Below are 21,538 nucleotides of genomic sequence, written 5' to 3'. Positions count from 1 at the left end.
CAAATAAAACAAAATGAATTCTGTTGACTTTCCGAAGTAAGATTAAGTATCGCCAGGAGCAGATTCCTTGTTAAATCATGGTAGTTTCCAAGTACTGTAAATAAGAGCAGCAAAAAATGCATTTATAGTATTCTTATAACAAATTTACAACAGAGGTTTAGTTGAAATTCATTGAGTGTTCTGATTTTGTTGCGAGTCTGTTTATTTGTAAAAGTCGGTAACAGAGATGAGTTGTTACTTTTCACTTTTGGCATGGCAGTCATTCCTTCTTATCCACTGTTTGTGCCACTTGCAGTCAACTGGATACATGTACACTGCCCTCCGAAAGTTAAGGAACAGCATGTTTTATGAAGTTACAGGAGCAAATCTATTTAACATTAAAGTGGCTATCTTGCTTTGGCCTAAATACCTATATAATTTTAACTATATCCGGCCCCTGTAGGTAACTGTAGCTGTATATGCCTTCCAGTTATTTAGAGAAATAGAAAGTACTGGAAATTATATACCACTGAAGCGACCACCAGTTCTTAGTGTTTTTATTTCTGAATTCTCTTCAGAGTATTGAGCTCCGTGAGTTTGGCCTTTTAGATGCCCTTTGCATTTCTTTGTGTTTAACGTTCTAAGTAGTTGAAGTGGCAACTACTGATTGTGCTCTGTCGTACTGAGAAGAGCTGTGCGAGTAGTTTTGTACAAAGTTACAAAACCGTAAAGTGTTTCTTTGGTAAGGTAAATTTTATCAAGCTATCATCGGTTATGTGTGCATTCAATCGATCATGAATCCGTACACACGAAACAATACTTATAAGATGTATATTTTACGAACATGGAAAGCGTCGGAGCATGTCTTATGTATTCATCTAAATTAATTTAATAACTTCTTAAATTATTTCATTTTCTGCATTAATTTTTTTATATTGCTTCATACTAATTAATATCGTAAAGGAAGGATATCAACTGATATGGTTGTCTGGGGTATAGAGGATTTGTATCTACAGTGTAATTAAGAGCTTTTATTTTACTCACTCTTGATGTTTGCTCTAATGAAAACTTTGTCATCGGTTTTTAGCCTTCTTCCTGACAAGGTGTCAAATTAAAATTTTGTGCACCCACGGTTTGTAGAAAGCAATGTAATGTGGTGGAATTATTTTATCAAAATTCGATTAAGATCTTTTTTTAATTTAATGTTGAAATGATTTTTCGCACTTATCTTTATTTAACGAACAAACTAAAAATCTGAAATTTACTGCTTGCATCATCCGATGGAGGGTGAAAAAAATCTTTTAGTTAAAATTTGGATGAAATTTTTAACTTCCTTTCTGATATTTTGGCGTTTTTTAGAAAATCGCTTGACATTTTCGCCTGTTTGACATTTATAATTTTAAATTTTCAACATTTAAAAATTAATCGATTATTAAGTTTTGAAATTTTCACAGATTATCAACAAATTCTTCGCCCTTTTTTTTAAACTAAGAATGATAAACTAAATAGACGATTTTCTGCATTGAAAAAAATATGCCACAATATGAAAGAGAACTATCGTTTCTTCAGTTTCGAGGTTATAATGTTAGTACATCACACTATTTTTCCTCCTTCCGAGTGATTTTTCAAAAATTGATACTGCTTATTTATATACTAATCTCGCATCTCCTTTCCGGAAAGAATGTTCGCTACGAAATTAGCTTAACACAAAAGTCTTCCGCCATTTCATAAATTCTGTATTTCCATCCTTTTTTGATGGATAGATTTTGCATTTACAATTCATTTAATTTTATCCATCTCAAAAAGAAAAAGGATTAATGTTTAAAATTATTTGCAATGAAATCTATCAGGGAATTTAATTCTTTTTTTTCCCCCTCATTTTATAAGTTCGTATTTATTTTTCTCAGTATTTCATTTTAAAAGCTGATTTTCTTAATTTTATTGTAATAGGTAATAGTATAATTCTTTTGTGGGAATTTAGCATTCTAGAGTTCGAAAACTCATTTCTTTTAAAAATTCCAAATTTCAAAGGTTATAAAACAAACTCTTCACACTGTTTGAAACCAGGATTGATTTAAAAAAATATTAAACAGGTGACACTCTTTAGAATTTCTCAAAAGGGTTTTCATAAGCTTTTATTGAACTCGTTTATGGTGTCACAATAGCCAAAAGTTTCCTTCCATTTAAAAAAAAAAAAAACTGATACTGTGTGCTGAAATCATTTCTCGCATTTATTTTCGTTTAATGAGCAAATTAAAACGCTCAGAAATTTACTGTTTGCACCAACTTGTCTCTGATTCTAATAAGATTAAAATAAACAAACAAAAAATTTTATATAAAATCAGCTTTCATTAAAACTGTAGTTAGAAGAGGTAAAATTACCATCCTGCGTGATTGCTGTCTTGAATAAGGTCTAATTATACTAATGTTAGAACCTAAAAAATAACTAAAATTTTACCTGTATATGAAGTTTTATAAATTGCAGCAAATATGTAAGTATCTGGCGTCTCATAAAATAATTCATTAATTTATTAATACGAGGCTGTGTGTCAGGTAGGCGAATTATTGCTTAAGTAACAAATTAAAGTGGAGAACATTTTAATTAAATTCAATTAAAACCTTTGTCATTGGCACTTGTGGGTTACAGAGCTTAAACTTCTTGCAAATCAAATGTGCAATTTAAATTGAGTTCTGATAATGCGAATCAACTTGCTATAGGTACTTGCTCAACTTGCTATAGGTAATACACAGCACAATGGAAAGCGCATCTAAAAGGCGAAGCTCACATTGGATATCTCAATACTGCGAAGTCGCTGAGAACTAACAGCTGAGAAACTGAAAGCTGATGCTCTCTGCGGTCTTATGCACTTTTCTCCCGGCCCGTGAGAAATCTCTGGTATCTCCATTTCTCGAAATTAGTGGACCGTATATACCTTCCGGTTACAGTTACATATAACAATATCACTTACAGTTATTTAGTTGCAATATCCATTAAAGTTAAACAGGGACCGGACGAAAATGTCACTAAGTTTGGCGACAAAAATTAATCCCCAAGACCATCCCAGCTTTGCGGTATCTCGCCTATTTTGCGAGATACCTGTTTTCTCAATGTTAAATAGAATTGCCCTTGTATTCTTAGTTCTCCGCAAAGCTTCCCTTCTTTAGTGATATATAATATATATAAACGTTTTAGCAGTGATTGCTAATACAAGATTATTTCCTTGCGTATAGAAGTATGCGAACAAACCCAAAAGGAATTAAAACGTTAAAAAAAAAAAAAAAAAAAAAAAAAAAAAACGCAGAAGGAACTGGAAACCTAGAAAATGAAATTTAAAACCATACAAAATTAAAAATAAAAATTTAATTGCACACTAAAAGAAGCAAAAAGAATCAGAACACGTTAAAAGTATTCATTTAAAATCAGAAGCAGTTCAAAGTGGTCAACCAGTTTGTGTAAGGTTTCATTTGCCTAGATCTCTGATATCTTATCAAAAACTCATCCCGTTATAATTTTTATTGTGTTGTTTTGAGTGCGTATCTTTGAAATCTCGCTCCATACATTTCGGACTAGAAAGGATTCAAAATCTTGCTGAACAGTAAGTCCCGTCTTTAAACGGAAAGTTGCAACAGCATCTCCTCTTGAGTTACCGGAAATTTTAGCCCCAGTCCTATTCTATGATTAGTTTCATTTGTATATTTTTGTAATTTTTATTCAGCATGTTTTTTTATAAGTCTCGCTGTAGCCGAAAATAATAGAACTTAAGTGATGATTACACAATTTTCTTCTATTTGCTAAAAACGCCGGAAAATTCTTATTTGTCCTAAAAAAGACATTTCAAGTATTTGCGTTCTGAATCCTAAAAAGAATATCTGTGCATAACGTGAACTGTTCATGGATTAGCAGTTAGGTCAAATTCTGTTGTAGTTAATTCAGCTAAAGCTTTTTAAATAAATAAAGAGACACCTTGTTGTAGAAAATATCCGATGTTTTCGAAATTATTCAAATTGTATTTCTGTTATGTAGACTAGTTTAGCGCCTGTCGACAGATTTGAAATTAAATTACGAGAAGAGGCAAAGATGACGTGCGTGGTATATCAAGTTGTTTTTACTCCGAATTGCTTGGAAGGGTGCATTTTTTTCTTTGCATACTATCGATTTCTTTTCTGTCAATGTATTTACTTCCGTTGAAAGCTTTGGAATGATAAATCTTTAGCTCGGATTTCATATAAATTCTAGTAGATTTCAATATTGTATCTTCATAGCTTTGCAATATTGTATTATTATTATATGATTATGAATAAATAATTGTAACTTTTTGATGAGAAAATAAATTTACTTATCGAGCGCTCTTATCATATCATATGTTTTTATTATTCTTAATAATATAACTGAAAACTGAAGTTTATTTATGAGGATTTTCATTTTGATGTGCTTGTAAAATTATTTAAAAAAAGTAAATTTTTAAGTACGAAATTATATTTGAAGTAAATTATTACAGTTTTGGTTAACGAGATACTTTTTCGAAATTTTTTAATGATTTTTGAGAGTTATTTTAAAGTAACATAATAAACCTTGAAAAAATACTTTTGGATGCATCTTCGCTGTAGTGCTTAATGATTAAAATTGAATTTTAAAAAGAGAGCAAGCGTAGAATAAGTGCAGTGTATGGAGGCAATCTTTTTCTCAAATTTGATTTCGGCGACGCACATTATGGTATATCCATCACGGAGTTATGTAGAGGAACCGTAAGGTATTTTTCATTCTTTAGTCATAACATTTTTGCTAAAATCTATATTTTTTGTCATCCATTAGTTGAATTTTATAAAACAAATTCATAATCAAAATAGCTGTTGCAAGTTATCGAAAAATAACTGAAATGTGATTTTGGCATAAATGCCATTAAACTATTCAAATTGCTATTATCCATCCGACAATGACTGTTTCTTTTATGTGGAAGTGTCCCCGCTTTTCGATTTGTGGGGAAATGTTGTGTGTGGAAATACTATGAAAGCGCTTTCAAAGATGCTTGGATGTAAACAAAAAATCCCCCCCCCTCTGGAGACCAAAGCACTGTTTCTGTCGTAGTGCGGGGTTGGCGCCTCCTTTTATTCTTACTTTCATGGTATTCACCAAACGGAGGAATGGCCCGGCAGGACTTTTAAGGGCAGCTGGCGCGTATCAATGTTGCACAAGCGCAGAACCACGAAAACACCCATGCAGCAAGCCCATTCGCCGGGATTCGAACCCCCGGAATGAACTACTAGTGTTCATCCAGTTTTACCACTCGGCCCTTGATGGGCTGGAGACACTATGTAAAAGTAAAATAATTTTCAATAAAAGCTTTAACCGTAAATCTATAAAAATCTGGCAGTTGCATAGTTATTTCCTAATTTTATGTTTTGTATTGAGGTGCTTTTCTTTTGTTTAACCGTCACAAGCGGCTTTCTTAATTCCAAGAGCCACAACTGTTAGTTGTCAGTTGTGGCATTGGGGAACTTGGTTTTTAGAGAGATTTTTTTTCCATTTTGATTAAAAAAACCGAGAAGATTTTTAAGTCTGGAGTTTTTCAGATATCCTCTTGGGACCAATTAGATTAGAAATAAGGGTACGGGTGCTTTCGTTCGTATTTTGGTCAGCTGAGTAATTTTATTAGTTGAAAAATCCTTTCTTTCAGGTGCATTTCTATTTTTTTTTTTTTTTTTTTTTTTTTTTTTTTTTTTCCATGGGTGTGTGTGAGAGGGAAGCCCTCTATGTAAGATTTTAAGTGATATTTTTTGAGTTTAGTGGTACGTTGCAGAAGAGGACTGCCAAAAAAGATTTCACCCTCACAGCACTTGAATATCCTCTCTGCAGATGCTATCTACTTCTACTGCACCACAACCTCGAAGGGCTTAGAAGAGCAAACTGCTCTAAAGTCTGAAAGCTTTCAAATTTTATAATACGCCCAAAGGGGCTTTTTTTTTTTTAACGTTTTGTGTGTTACCTTTATTTATTAACTATCATGTTCTTCGCACTTAAACCATAAAATTCAACTGCAGTATCTCTGTGATAGCCTTTTGAAGTAATCTATGACAACGAGGATGTATTTTTTGCCATCAGCAGTTCGTGTCAGAATTCCCAGGATGTCGAAGGTGATATGTTCAAAAGGTGCTCCTACGTTATATAACGTTGCAACTTGCCTCGGCTGCATTTCTCCGGTCCTTTCCTACCTGCACAGGTAACACAAGATCGGCGCCACTTTTACACGTTATTCTTTGCGTTACTCCAGTAGCTCTCTCGAACTCTCTGCAAGGTCTACATTATTCCAAAGTGGCCTCCTGTAGTGCTGCTATTTAGTTCTTTCAGGAAAATCCGTGATTTTGGAAGTATCGGATGCCATCGGGAAGCATCATCCGATTTGAATTTCCGGTAGTTTCGAACATGGAGTGAGTCCCAGAGAGCCTAGTATTGTTTTGTCGTCGAATTATATATACCGAACTGTCGTGCCAATTCGGTTTTCTGTTTGAGAACTCCATTATATCAATTATGGGTTAAATGTCGCCGTCTTCCAGCTGGTCTTTCCCAACTTCCTTGTCACTCAATGAGTCGCGATCAGACGATGTTGATGTTGCAATATGTCGTGCGACCGGACTCGGTATTTCGTGTTTCTCTTCGACCCTAGTATGATATCGGCAACTTTTTGAGCAAGGTCTTCCTGACAAGGCGTCGGCGTTTGTAGGTGAGGATCACTTCTGATGCTGGATAATTATGTCCTCAGATGCTGAAAGCAGTTTGGTGTTTTTGAAGTCCCTGAAAAAAACTGTATTTCCTTGAAATCTCCAATTCGAGTATGCAAGGATCTGTAATATCCGCCACATACGTCGTGTGATGGTAGGCGGCACTTTCAAATGTGATGTTTACGTTCAATTTCCCATTATTAACATCTGCTCCTGTGTCGATGGTTATATTACAAGGAACTCCATCGATATGGCATTGATAAGTAGTCCATTACTGTTGCCACTCACTGCAGAAATTTTGAGCGCTTTAAAATGGGGTTTTTCATTATCGATCATACTCCGTTACGCGAGATGGCCACTAATTTGTTTCCTGCGTCATTGCTGGAAAATGGTCTTATTTTCTGTGGCCTGGGGTGTTCTGAAATCCCTCCGTATGTGGCGTTCAACACTGCAGAGCATTTTAGGATTTGTTTCTTGTCACTTCTATTCCTTCTCAAGGCACTGATTTGTCTGATTAAATTATCTGTTTTATTTTCCGTTGCGTGGGGTGTTCTGCAGTTCCCTCTTATGTGGCCTTCAGTGCCACATTTTTAACACTTTAGAGTCAGTTTGTTCTCATTCCTATTCGATATCAAAGCATGGACTTTTCTGGTTTCGTAGGAGCTTTCTGTATTTCATGATCCCGGATGCCGTCGATGAAGTACTGCAAGGACAGAAACTTTATCGACGACAAGAATTTTCGTCGGGCATTCCGAAAAGGCGAAATGAGACTGTCAACATCCGTGGCAAGTTCCTGGAGTATTTCCGTGGGCTTCTGTTGACGGGATTTTAGTTGAAGGCTGCTGTAGTCTTTTAAGCATTTTCCCCCAAAGCACAGCTTCAGCACGCCGGATAGAGCTTTGAAGTCTAACCTTTGGTTTTCTGGAGGAGACTGAAGGATATCCGCTGCGTCTGCTCTCAAACAGGCAATGAAATGACAGACCTTGGCTTGGGAATCCCATCCATTCGCTTCCGCTACTATAGAAAATTATGTCTCATACAGATGCCAAGAGGACTTTCCATCATCTGTGGATAACTTCAGGGAGGGACGAGCAGGCATGGATAAAAATTTAAAGCCATCAGAGTACTTCCCTCGGTCGTTATGCATATCTTGAATGTGTCAACTTTTTTGGCGACGACAGCAAAAAATCTGTGTTCAATATGTCATTGGACGGCAAAAGCTCTTTCTTCAATTTGATGTTCGATTAGTCGTTGGGCGGCCGAAATTCTTTCTTCAATTCGTTGCTCCACAGCAGAAACTCTTTCTTCTATTTGTTCTTTGACAGAAGAAACTGTTTCTTCAATGTGTCCAGCGTTAATTTTCAACAGCGTCTGCTCTGCTTTTCATAACCTCAAATTTGTTTTCTTTTATGCAAGTAATTTCTTTTTTATTTCCTCTTGACATGCTTCAGTATTTCTTTAACGGAGTCTTCCATGTTTCTTGAATGCCTTTTATTTCTTCTTTACCGGCTCCTTGGCCAGCTATCATCTCTTCCTTTGCGGAATCCTGGCTAGCTTTCACCTTTGCTTTGAACACAGCAAGGGCTGCCACCAATTGCTTTAATTGTTCTTCCATGTCCCTTGTCACTGGCATTCAATCTTATTCCTGACAACAAAAGTGTTGCGTGCTTTTGGGTTCGTAAGAGATTGAATACACAAGTCCGATAAAATGTTAATAAAATTTATTTTTATCAAAAGAAATATAACATAATGCTGGAATTTTTGTACAAGTGTTCAAAATATCACTCAATGTAACCAGTAGTTATACTTTAAACTACTAAAAACGTTAGACTACTACTCAATTCAAAGAGAAAGTTAATCTAGATATCTCAGATCGGGCGGAACTAAACAAATCGCATTAACAGTAACTAAGCAACTAACTAACTGAGCTGAGATGTCCTCTCTCTGGCTTTTTATATCTTTTAAACGGTCGCGAAATATTTCTGATAATTTCTGCTTCTGGAGATTTCGGGAAAGCAAAAGAATAGAATTACGGTTACAGCTAACATAGTAGTCAAATACATTTATTCAAATGAAATAGGAATTACCGAGAGAAACTTTTATTCATTGTTTAATGCACGTGCTCCTGTATTTTTATTTTTCCGGCATAGCTTTCTCTTAATATTTACCTCGCGCTGCGTTGCAGGTGGAAATACAACAATTTTAATTATAATTCTACTAAAAATAGCTAACTAAGTACAAAATTCGTAACATTATTATTTTATCTTTTGTATCAATAACGCTGTGAAATGTACACGTAGTCACACTCAGTGCATTACATGGCCAAGTTGATTCCGTTTACCGTGGACCGGCGTCGTGGAAAGAAAAAAAGTAGAAACTGAAATTACTCACTGTCAAAGAAACTGCTTGCTATTACGGTGTATTTTTAGATTTTTATTTTCTTAAATTAGTTAAATTTTGTATTAATTGAATAAATAATGTTATGCATTTAACTTAACAATTGTACAGTAAAATATTAGAACATGAAATAAAAAAATATAAAATTCTTAAAATTGTCAATTTAAGTTTATATTGAGCTAATTTAAGCTGTCTAATTTGTAATGTAGTAGTCGTATCTTTGCTTTAAGATATATTAATGAGAGTAATCAGTTATTCAGTAGTGGGCTGTTTTCAGTTTTTAACAATGTTAGAACTTTATAAGGTTACTTATAAAGAAGACTTTTTTATAAACATATTTCGCCATGCAGTGGAATGAAAATTCTACATTAAAACAAACAGAAAAAGGAAAATAGAAAATTTTGCTAAGTGTTAAGAACTGAGTATAGTTTGCCTTCCCACTTTTTTTTAGTTTGGTTTCTTAACGTTTTACCATAAGAAGATAGCCCTTGCATGCTTTGCCACAATCCCATGAAACCAAAACAAACCTTTACGTTACCAACTTTGTTGTTTGGTCATTACATTTTATTCAATGCAATATAATAGTACGCAAGACACTACATCGTTTTCATGTGCATAAATTGCGTAGTTACACGTTACGTGTTATGTCTTTAAGTGCATGCTTCCATAATGTGGTATTTTTCTCGTCCCTTTTTGTCCCGGCAGCCGAATAGTTAAGATTCCTTCTTTAACCCTCCGAACTCGGTATCCGTGAATAATAACGCGTGCACCTTTTATCCTGAATATACCCGAGGAACGTTCTCATCGCGTAAGCAGAAACTGGGATATCAGCTGCGATCAGTTTCGCAATAATTTCTTCTTGGTGTTAATATTTTATTTTATTTTTACGCTGTCATGAATTTTTTATCCCCGGTCAGACAATTAACACTAATACTTCAATCCACGTTGAAATCCTGCGAACGGCTGTCTGAAAGAGCGTTCTCGTAACAATGGAGGACATGGTAACATGAATGCGAGCCTGTTTTCTTTAGTGGGTCTTCCATGAAAGCATTCCTTCTTTTAGCCAAATAATCCTTGCTTTCTTTACCATAATTTACTAAATTCAATACTCTGCTCTTGCGATAAATAAATTAGTTTAACTAATGTTACATATATGTCATGTGTTGCATGATTTCATTATATTTTGTAGGTTTTTGGTAAATAGAAATTATCATCATGCCTTCGTGATGTAACGGTATCGCATTCGGTGCGTATTCGAGTCCCGGCCAGGGCACTGCTCATTTTTCACGTCTCCAGCTTAAAATAACCTAATGCCTGTGGCGCCCGAACTAAAAGGTGTTGGACAATAATTTGTCTTCACCAGGATTTGGTGTCTGGATCCCTTAATTCCCAGTCGCCGTTTAAAAGGGGGAGTATATAAGATATTTTCTCCCTCCTTCCAGCATGCCTTAGTGGTGCAACGGTAGCACGCTCGGCTTGTATTTTAGAGGTCCAAGTTTGAGCCCGGCGAGGGCATTGCACATTTTTCTCATCTTCTGCTTAAAATAACCTAATGCCTCTACAAAACCAACAAGCAATTCCTTTCGATAGCGCCTTTCATGTTATTTTTCAGCCCCTTGTATTTTACTTTATTTAATTTTTAACCTTTGTCAATTTTAAGAGAAATCTACTATTTTTTAATGCTAAAAGCGTGTCTCTAACATTTGAAGGAACTAATCTAACGAGAAAGAGTAACTATATTTTTTTGTGCTGTCTGTATATGCATCAAAAAGTGCTTAGTTTTAATATTTCTTATTTGATTTTTGGTAATTGTAATTATAATTCTTGATAGATAAAAAAATTGACAATTCTCCGTCTAAACTTTCATTAGCTTTTATAACGGAGGTATCATCAAGGTTATTTATTTTTATGCTAGAAAGTTTGGGGAAGGAAATCATTTGAAGATTTAATGCGTTGAGATTTCTTGATTTGTTTATGATTGTTACCAGGTGGTATCGAATATCTTTTGAAACATATTGTATTTCATTATGTTAGGGATATAAATGTGCGTTGAACTGTCGTCAATCTCCATTTTTTTATTGGTTACAGGAAGTTAGATTCGAAATCGTTCAGATGAAGAATAACTGATAACATTGCATTATTAGAAATCAATTTTTCGGAGCATCTGATGCATCTTGTTGATTCGAGCTGTTTTTCTTTTTCATAGCTCTTAGCCGATTTTCAATTTTCATTTGAGCCTTTTGAGTTTTTCCATGCAGTTCAGTATTTCCTCCACCCCCCGTCCGTTTTTATGTAGAACAGGTTTAATAAATCTTAAATCACTAAGTTGCTTTAAAAACGAAAATTTTCCTATAGGACAGAATTTCACTTCCTAATGAATTAAGATATGACTGGTATTTCGAACGTTTTTTTAATCGTTTGCATTTGGAATCTTCTCACGGCTGACTTACCAGCAAGTCGATGACGATTGCTCCGAGAATGTAGATTACGAATTAAGAAATTACAGAATAAATTTATCAAAATATGTTAGGCTTAGTGCAAGTCTCAATCTGTATCATTATAAATATAGGTCAGTTAGAAAGTACTCACAATCCTCTGTAGCTCGGTTAATGGTAAGCGGCAGAGAAATGAAATTTTGTTACTAGGAATATTGGTCCTTTGCAAGTGTTCAGTATACGATCCATTTCTTTAACGCGCGCGCTGCAGCTTTCTTTTGTTTCCTTGAAGCGAATGCATGCTCATTGGCTTTGATAACGATGATAAATGTGGACGATGCCTTCGACTTTTGGCGATTTTCAAATGACTGGCTAGTGAGATCAGGCATTCAGGAACATGGATGTCTACGCAAAAAGCGTTCATAGCCAGTCAGAGGGGGGTGCTGCCATCTTTCATAGAGATGTATAACTCGGGGAGATTTCGACAGTAGGCTACGGGAAAATCTCGACAGTCGAGTCAGACAATTTTGCCAATGGATTTCGAAAATGTGGAATATACCCATACAATCCCGATATTTTGGAAGACAATGTGTTTGAATATGAACTCATGGCACCATTCTATAGTTATGGTAGAGGAAGACTATAATCATCACCATTACTGCATCAGCTTCTTCATCATTTTCGGAATTATTCCCTGTGCCAGTAGTACAGAACCACTCTGTACGGAATAGGAGGAAAAAACAAGAATCAGCCATTATAACATACACAGAATACAGGAGTCAAACACCAACACAGGGATCTAGTCGTCAGGGAGGAACTCAACCCAGTACCTCTAGGCATCTCGAAGACAGTGAAAATTACTGTGGCGAGTGCGATGGGTACTGTTTTGATGATACTGCCGGATAGAAGTGGGTGAAATGGGTTGGAGAGTGTAGTACGTGGTTCCATGAGGAGTGTGTACAAAACGGAAATCAACCCCAGTTTACATGCAACAAATCTACATAGTTAAAAGGGAGGATATATATTGTTGCATTGTTAATATGTGTTCAGTCCGTCAATCTTTCTTTTCCATAGCGCGTTGTACTTATTTCTTAAAAAAAAAAAAAAAAAAAAAAAAAAAAAAAAAGCCATTGTTCTGAATTGTACCTGCCACCCCGTAGATACCTGTCGAGATCTCCCGCAGTTAAGGGAGAAGTGGACATCTGGCTTTTGTGTTTCTCATTGCATTTATATGGCCTATGATGTTTTTCAGGTAAGTCAAATTTTCATAATGGGTTACTAATGCAGGAATAATTATTTTCGGTAAAAATAAATGATAAAATCCTTAAAGGTCAACCAGTTATTTATAATTTTTCCTTAAGGTATCGAGATGTCCCTGAACCACCTTATGTGATAGGGGCTTAAGTATACAGAATTTCTGGTGTGGTTTACTCAGGTCCATTTCATAGGAATTCGCTTGAAAAATGCTTAAATAGTATGTTTCAGGGGGAGAATCTAACTCAGTTTCTAAAATTTTGTTATTTTAAGAAAGATTAAGGCCGTCATTTCATTTACATTTGGAACTCTTGGTAGATAATGAATTAAGTCCGTTGGTGCACCAATTTCAGTGTCGTTTGCCCAGTGGTACCAAAAGTTATGTTTCAGTTTTGTGCACCGATAATTTTGTCTTCTTGCCCGTTGGCCGAATTCCTAGTTTTGCATATAAACTAATTTTAATTGTAAAAATTGTTCTTCTTTAACTGTTTTTAACTGTATTTGGCGTTTTAGATTTTTCTGTATTTTACAAATTTTAATGAAGATGTTTTTAGTATTTATGTATGCCTTGCCGTGAAGGGAGAACTGAATTGATTGAATGAGTAATATATCTCTATTGAAATTCGAGGAAATAAGTTTAGATGAAGTGTGTTATTTAATAGGCCGTAAAAAGAAGTCGTGTGGTGTCCACATCAGCATTTGTACTTTTGCGCTTAGAAAATGCAGCAACTTAATTGAACATTTAGAATAGAAAACCGAAATTATGCGAATGATTTTTATTTTTGGTTTTTGTTTTCTAAGTGTTTTTTTATATTATATTTACTCCTTCCTCCATTCAAAATTGAATTATGTAGTTTCAAATCTACTCTTTTACAGTCCTTTTTTTCAAAAGTGAAAAATGAAATGATATTCTGTGGAGTTCTTAATTAATTTCTTTTATATGAATATTTATTCTTTAAGAAAAACATGATATATTTATATCGATTATTCTAGTCAGGTACCGTTATAAATAGAAGCCGGACATTCTGCAGAGTCCGAATCTAAAAGGGTTCGCGAATCTCTAGAATCCTTCATATAAAAAGAATAAGAAGAATTGTTGATGGGGTGAAGAAAGAAAAAGACGAAGGAATTATATAATATTAAAAGTTTTTAATGAAAGTAAAATTTCAAATGTGCGTTTAATAAAAACAAATTTAAAAGTATATTTTTATAATGCTACTGTATTTATAAAAAAAAATAAAATTCTAATTTAGTAAATGAAATACATAATTAAGACTCTTATCATTCTAGAAAGTTCATTTTCTCAATATAATTTGATAAAAATGTATAAATAAACAATTTAGATTTTTTACATTTTTCAGAAACCGTTAATTTCAGAGCAGGTTTAGAAGCATGTGGATTAAGGTCTAGGCCACGTAAACCGCTAAGTATAAAACACTAAACTCTGCTTGGAAAATTACAAAGTAACATACAGAGTGCTACCAGTTGATATTGCTCATCCAGATCCACTGAAATTGCTACAACAGCGTTCTTGTGTAATTGCATTCGTTATTTTATTGGACATCAATAAAAAATTAACTTGTTTAGGTTAGCATTCGAACGTAGATCAAAAATAAATTTGATATTTTGATGTGTTCAAGTTGTTGTTGTTGCTTTGTGTTTTCCAAGTTTTGTATTGTCCTGAGTGTGTATATATATATTAGGAATTACGTTTATAAAATAATTTTCTAATTTTTGTTTGTTACGGAACACAGAATTTGCAAGACTCGCTAAGATTTCTTTTAAACTTTTGCTTGTATCCCTTCATATTAGATTTTATCTTCTTATAATTAAAACCAACACTGATTTAACGTGTTTTAAGACTACGAGCCAGCCTCGCTGTAAACGTATTCATATTAAGATGCTTTGTGACTATCTACTTTACTTTTTCCACTTTTAACAATTGTATGTCGAAAGCTGTAAAATTTCTAGCATATGTGCATAAGTGTTTGGATAACTTATAATAAAACTGCGTATTTCGGCGTTTGTGCGAAAAATTTTGAAACTAATTTTTAATTATAATTGTTAGGTTTCATTGCTGATACACAGATTTCAGAGCTGTCAATTCCCTTGATAAATCCGATTTTTCGTTACAGTAGGCGCCGCTTAAATGTGATCGCGGTTAAAGTCATTATTCGGAAAGAAGTTACTTTGTATTGGAAAACCAAACGAAACTTTTTGGGATCAACAAGTCAGTTAATATAAGTAAAATATTATAGAATAAATTTTTTAAACTGAAGTCGTCAAATAAGTTAAAAATACATTAGCAAAATTGCCAAATTACAGCAAAGTGTCGAAAGGAAAGGGAGAGGGTTCAAACGTTTTGATTTCGCCTTTAGTTAACTACTTAAAACTGCCTCCCCGCGGGAAAAATATACATTAACGTAGATTTTCAATATTATTGATTATAAGGGGCTCAGACACAGATCCCTTTTCTTGAGGAGCGGGGGAGAAGTCTACAGATTTTTGCAAAACTCTTTTTTTCTTGGCGAGGGGGGATTCCATGGAAACATCTACGCCAAGTTATTATTATTATTATTATTATATTGCCTAATTTTAAATTTTACATTGGCTAGTTCTCTAGTGAAGAATTCATTCCGAGTATCGATACTAAGCATACAGCATCTCTCAAATAATTTCCAGAAGCGTTATGAACTTTTGAATTAAATTCATTATGAACTTATTCGTAAACAAATGTTTGCATTTCGCTAATTAAAATGCTTTAAAAGTGCGTTTTATATGTGTTTAGTTATTAATATTAAATTAGTTTGTTAGTAACTTTTTAAATAAGTAACTTAGTAACTTTTAAGAACTTAATACTGAAAGGTATAAAAATTACAGCGTATATGCATAAGTTTTTAAATAACTTATATTAAAACTGCATATTTCGGTGTTAGTTATCCTCGAAGTGCAAAAATATTTGAAATTATTTTGAAACTAAGTTTGAATAAGTATTGTTAGTTTTCATTGCTGACTACCGATTTCAGAGCTGTCATTTCTCTTCCCGCAGACTTCCGATTTTTCGTTACAGTAGGTGGCGCCTAATGTGATCGCGATTGAAATTATCATTCGGATATTGGCATCGAATAGCGGATTGAAGGATTGTTATTTTGAAGAATATTTTTTCTTCATCGTTTAATGTTATTATTTGGTTAATTTGATCAAAATAGCCCTGATCAAACGTGATCATATTAAGCGGCACTTACTGTACATCTCCAGATAAATCTCCATATCTTCCGGTTTTTTAATTTATTTAAATTTAGATAATCTGTTTCAAATATATATCAAGACAAAATTTTGATAACTAAGAGTCGAGGGAAAAGAAAAATGCTATGAAGAAAAATTTTATTACAAATTTTTAATAAAGAGAAGGGTTTTTATTAAGGTAAAGGTATCATTTCTAAGTAAACGTAAACTGCTCAGATTACACTTTTAACCGAAGTAATTTCTAGAGAAGTTTTTTTAATTATTTTTTATTCCATCTGAAGTATTATTTAACTAACTTTAATAAGTAGATGTTTGTATTTAATTTTACTTAAAATTCGTAAACAGTGCATTAGTAATTTTATCTACACAATAAAAGCACATTAATTATTTAGTTTTTTATCGTGTTTGAATGCATTTTAATAGTTAAATTTTTTTTCATCCTATTCGGATTTTCATAACTCACCATGTCTAAAAAAGTCCTTATTCGGGCTTTATTTTTTCAACCATGGGTCGTAGATCATATTTCCTATTGCAAAAATGTTTTAAATTAGGTAAATATTCACGTTTTAGTATTTTTAAATTTAAATAAAGCGGTTCTTTTTTAATTAACGAAATCTAACTTTTGTTACGTTGCTCCAGTCCCTATACTTATATCCAGGAAAAATTTATACCTGTTAAAAAAAACATTCACTATAAAAAGTGCGACTTCCGTGCGACAAAATTTGACCGAAATATTTGATACTGAGTTCAGAGATCATACTTAAGGGATACGTAAATTGAAGAACGAAATATTTACATTTGTATATATCTAAAATTAAAATATCAGTTTAGAAAACGGTTTTTGATGTTAAGAGATTAAATAAGGTGCATTTCTAGGCAAATTGCTGTGAAAAATATCCATTCCCGCCCATCCCCTCCCCCCCCCAAAAAAAAGAAGCGTCACAGAATCTTACAGACCTTCGTATTTATAAAACACTAGGCGGCAAAATACTTTTATTATTGCGTAAGCAACTCGTAATATTATTTCATTTATTTAATATCTGTGGGCACTACATGATTTCATTGTACGGCTTATTAAATTATATACATTTTTGGCTGCTCTTCATTTAAACTTATTTCCTCGAATTTCATTAGAGATACATTTCTTTATTCAATCAATTTAGTTCTCACTTCGGCAAGGCAAAAATGTATAAAAACTCAAACTGCATTGAAAAAAATAAAGAAAAATCTTAAACACCAGATATAGATAAAAACACTTTAAATATTTACAATTAAAATTAGAGTTTCTACGCAAAAACAAGCAATTCGGCCAGCAGGCAGGAGACAAAATTTCGGTGCAGAAATTGGAAGTTAACTTTTTGTCACAGTGGGCAAAAAGACGCCGTATTTTACCAAGCGTTTCAAATGTAAACAAATTTTGACCACATTAGGCTGAAGTCGACTGAACATTTTAAATTTTGGATAATTCTACAACTATTGCATTCAGGTTAACTAAATGCACAAAAACCTTAACCGGGACATAAGAACAACCTAATTCAATCACCTTTAAAGGGAAAATAGGCACAATTTACTAACCTGTAAGATTAAAAAAAAAAAAAAAAAAAAGTGCTGACTGAGTAGGGTAACAGAGCATATGTATAGATATATATTGGAGTATTATACGTGTAGTGCTGTCTATTGCTACGAAAAACGGAGGTGCACAATTGCTTGTTGTAACAGCCCCACATACAAAATTTCAGCGTTCTACGGCTGCTCGTTTTTTGAGTTATGCGAGATAGATAGGTACATATGTACAGACGTCACGAAAAAATCTCTTTTGAATCTATTTTAAATTAATTTCAGTTCATTTTGGAGGAAAAAGTCCTTTACTCTGTCCACACGTACAGATATCACGCGAAAACATCGTTCAGATGGATTCGAGAGTAGGCAAAATGGGTATTTTCCTTGAAATATGATACCCGAATCTTTTTTCACTTCCGTTATTACCTGCAAGGAAGTAAAATGAAAAACTTAGTACTTTAATGAATTTTTCATCCGATTTCTAGATTCTGATTGTAAAGTAATAAAATTTCATGAGAATATTACTTATTTTTAGTTTATAATTAACTTGTATTTAGCGTTTGAAAACTTATATATTGTTTATGTGAATATTATGTCGGCATGCTACAGATAACAAAATTGTAAATTAAAGGCACTTGTAAATCACAAAATCATATCATTGAATGGTATTTAAGAGAGAAAAAATTAATCACGATCTAATTATTTTAATTTATTTATTAATCAAAATATTAAACATGTCACTGCTAATTGAAAATGACGTCAAAAATCGTAAATTTTAAAATTAAATATAGCGACCAATTTTTGTCTTACGAGAGTGAGACTTTTTGTGTTTTATTTTTTTATTAAGAGTGCGAATTTTTCCTAAATATAGGAACCGAAGAAATGTATCAGAAATTAATTTTAAAATGTTTGCAAAATTGATTTTTTCTAAAATTTAAATATGCCGAAATATGAATTTTTGGATCATTTTAAAACATTTTTGTTACATGAAGATGTGTCTACGACTAACGTTTGCGGAAATAAAGGCCGGATAGAAATTTTTTGGACACGGATGTACAAATTCTAATTACATTAGCGCAAAACCGTAGTTTAATGTTTAATTTGTTACTGTAAACTGTAATTTAATTTTACATAACAGTCATGCTATAATTATTCTAAGCTGGACCCGCTTTCTCCCCCCCCCAAAAAAAACAATCTGATATAGAATTTGAATAAAACTCTTTTGATTTTCAGGGCGATCAGAAGAGATAAGCCTTGGGAGCGTTTGATAGTCCTCGAAATCGACAAAGTTTTATTCAAAATCTACGCCAAATTAAGGTTGCTTTTGGGAGATGGGGCTAATTGTAAATTTTATTCTGGTTTGAATTTCAAATTATAATTAGTTACATAACACGAATTGTGCATTTGACTTCGATTGACTTTTGAAGTCATGTTATCATAATAGTCTTAAAATTTCCCGGTTCTCGATATTTCCAAGTTGGTAACTATATAGTTTAAATTTCTTGAAACATTTAGAATACCAAATATATGTTAATTCAACCTTCTGTTTCACCAGGAAAATATTTTTGTATGATGTATGATAATGAAATGTTTTTGATAATTTTTTGTGTTGTTTTGTTTATGAAAATGTTTTTGCATGATGTGCCTGTGTCCTGGAATTTTCTAAAAGTGCGAATCTTCTTGCTGCCGCAAGTGGTTGGTTTGGCGCTGCGCTCGTCCTCCGCGCCACCACCTCCATCTCTTGCCTCCACCCCATCCCAAACTCTATCGTGGATGCATTGGGCTCTTGGCAGTGATACCGTTTCTGACCAGGAATAAGCCAGCAGTTACAAGTCGCTCGATGACGGGACCCCTTCATGTTTTATGCGTGCACGTGGTTAATCACTTTAAGCTGATGGTGTTGAGTTTAAATATTCTATTTAAGTGCTAAAAATGTGACATAAATCGCTATTTTATCAAAAACAAATGAGACTGCGTAAGAATTTCTGAAGTGACTAGCGAGATGCAAATTGAAATCTATCAATATATAATGTTTAATTTATAAGATTTATGTATTGTTAATACATACTGTGGGAGACTAGTATTCGTAAATATGGTAATAAACTTATTTGTCGCATAATGTGCGCCGTTACATTTTATTGAGAGGTGTGTTCCTGTTTCGAAGCATTAAACTTCTTGCGTTCCAGATGATTTGTGGTCATGCCGTGAGTTTTTATTGCTGTTAGAAAATATAGTTTTCTAGTTGTTGTTGTCTGGAGATCCGTTATTAATTTGAGACAAACTTCTTGTGCTTCAAATGTTACATGTAATTATAATAAACGTCATCGTTACTAGTGAATAATTTATGCACTCATCTGCAAATGAAACTACGCTCTTCGATTTACAAAATTTTATGCAAATGTTGATGGAAGAACTATTTTGAGAGGTATTATACCAGTTTCGACATTCTCTTTGCATTTCGTCTTCTGTAAGGATTTGCTGTTCTATAAGAAATCTTCATGAAAAGGCTCATTTTTTATACTTCAGGTATTTATATAGAACAAAACCGCTTCGAAAAATGTAGAAATTATTTTCGTATGTTGCGTTTTTGTTTGGGTTCACTGTTTGGAAATTCAAGCCATATGTATATGGAGAAATTTGGAAAGCCTAATTTATGTATTAGAAAGTACTGATAATATTCAGTTTCTTGAAAATCAATTGTTGATGTTCAACAGCAGAGGGCGATTAACAAGCCCGAGCTCTTCGCAATATTCACATCTGTGATTTGAGAAAAATCTTTCACCTTTCGCTGGAATATTCTGAGATGAACAAATATTAATTTAGAATGCAGTTTCCGTGAATCACAGAAACGCCCCACTCGTATCACCTTAGGATTAAAACGGAGAAATTCGCGCGCAATATCCTTAACTGACCGCCTGGGCTCGATCGATGTTGACTTTGATTCATCGCAAACCACTGTCAGTCATGTGGACTGCTGCTTCGGCTGATATTGGCTGACGCTCTGAACCACGTTTCATTTGGTAAGTACCACAGTAGCTAGGTGTTGTGCATTTACATGTCCCGTTAAGCGGTAGACGAAGATAAACTGTTTAGTAATTCCAATTATGTGTAATGAGTATGCTATTCATTGAGCTCTCGTTTGACCTTAGCACTTTAAGCATTAAAATACATGAGTTCTATATATTAGTATGATAAGTTATTGCAACTGAAACTGTGTGAAAGTTTTGCTGTGTTAATATGCGTTACGCATGAATAAATAAATATATAAAATTTAAAAGGATTTGAAATGACAGGAATCATGGTCTGAAGTTAGATATTGCATTAACCGAAGTGAGATAGAAGCGTAATTTTATGTAATGTATTAAAATACTTTTCGTTACAGCTTTTGTTCTTAGCAATTTTGAATACTTTTAGCTGCAAAAGTCTCTAAATAAGTATAGTGATGGATATGATTTTTTTATGTTGAAATGTAATAACACTTCTGCCACTTAGAATGCAATACACGTATAACGTAAAATAAAATAATGAAAATTTTTTAGCAAAGAACGGTGCATGAAAATCTGAGCTTTAATTTTCTAGCTGGTTTGATCCAGGTGATGGCAATAAATGCGAAGAATTTATTTTCAATCACGTAGATTTTTTTGTCCAAATATTGCATAATATTGAAATTGTTGTATGATATACTAAATTTCATTTTTTAAACGACAACCATTTAAATACCACTATTTACAGTTTAAACATTGGAAAAGGTTATTTATATTACTTATTTTTCACAGATTCATTTCTTGAATTATTACTAGTTGATTTTTGATATAGTCTATCGTTCTAAAATAATAAATTAGTAATTTATTTTTGATAATTCTAAATAGTTGTTTTGCATATTTTTGATTTCTTTTAAATTCCTTGGCATACAGCTGGCTAAAAAATTCCAAATAAATTAAAAATTCAAT

The 21,538-nt window shown here is 33.4% G+C and overlaps 1 protein-coding gene across 10 annotated transcripts in view; it reads left to right on the top strand.

The window, feature by feature from the left end:
- The window catches only part of LOC118192223 (multiple PDZ domain protein-like), a 1,451,385-nt gene that overhangs the window by 90,919 nt on the left and 1,338,928 nt on the right, over positions 1-21,538 (top strand). Inside the window, exon 1 of one of the 10 annotated variants that reach the window (XM_085818545.1) lies at positions 19,426-20,608. The exons of the other annotated variants lie outside the window; for them this stretch is intronic. The gene's annotated coding sequence lies outside the window, so the exon portion shown is untranslated. Of the gene's footprint in view, positions 1-19,425; positions 20,609-21,538 lie in introns of those variants that run through there. 10 annotated transcript variants of the gene reach the window in all.

The sequence above is a fragment of the Stegodyphus dumicola genome, chromosome 6 (genome assembly GCF_044657685.1).
Source record: "Stegodyphus dumicola isolate Sdum_Otavi_A_Nest chromosome 6, ASM4465768v1".
Taxonomy (NCBI): domain Eukaryota; kingdom Metazoa; phylum Arthropoda; class Arachnida; order Araneae; family Eresidae; genus Stegodyphus; species Stegodyphus dumicola.
Note: the sequence above shows the minus strand (reverse complement) of the source record. Positions and strands in the feature narration are given on the sequence as shown.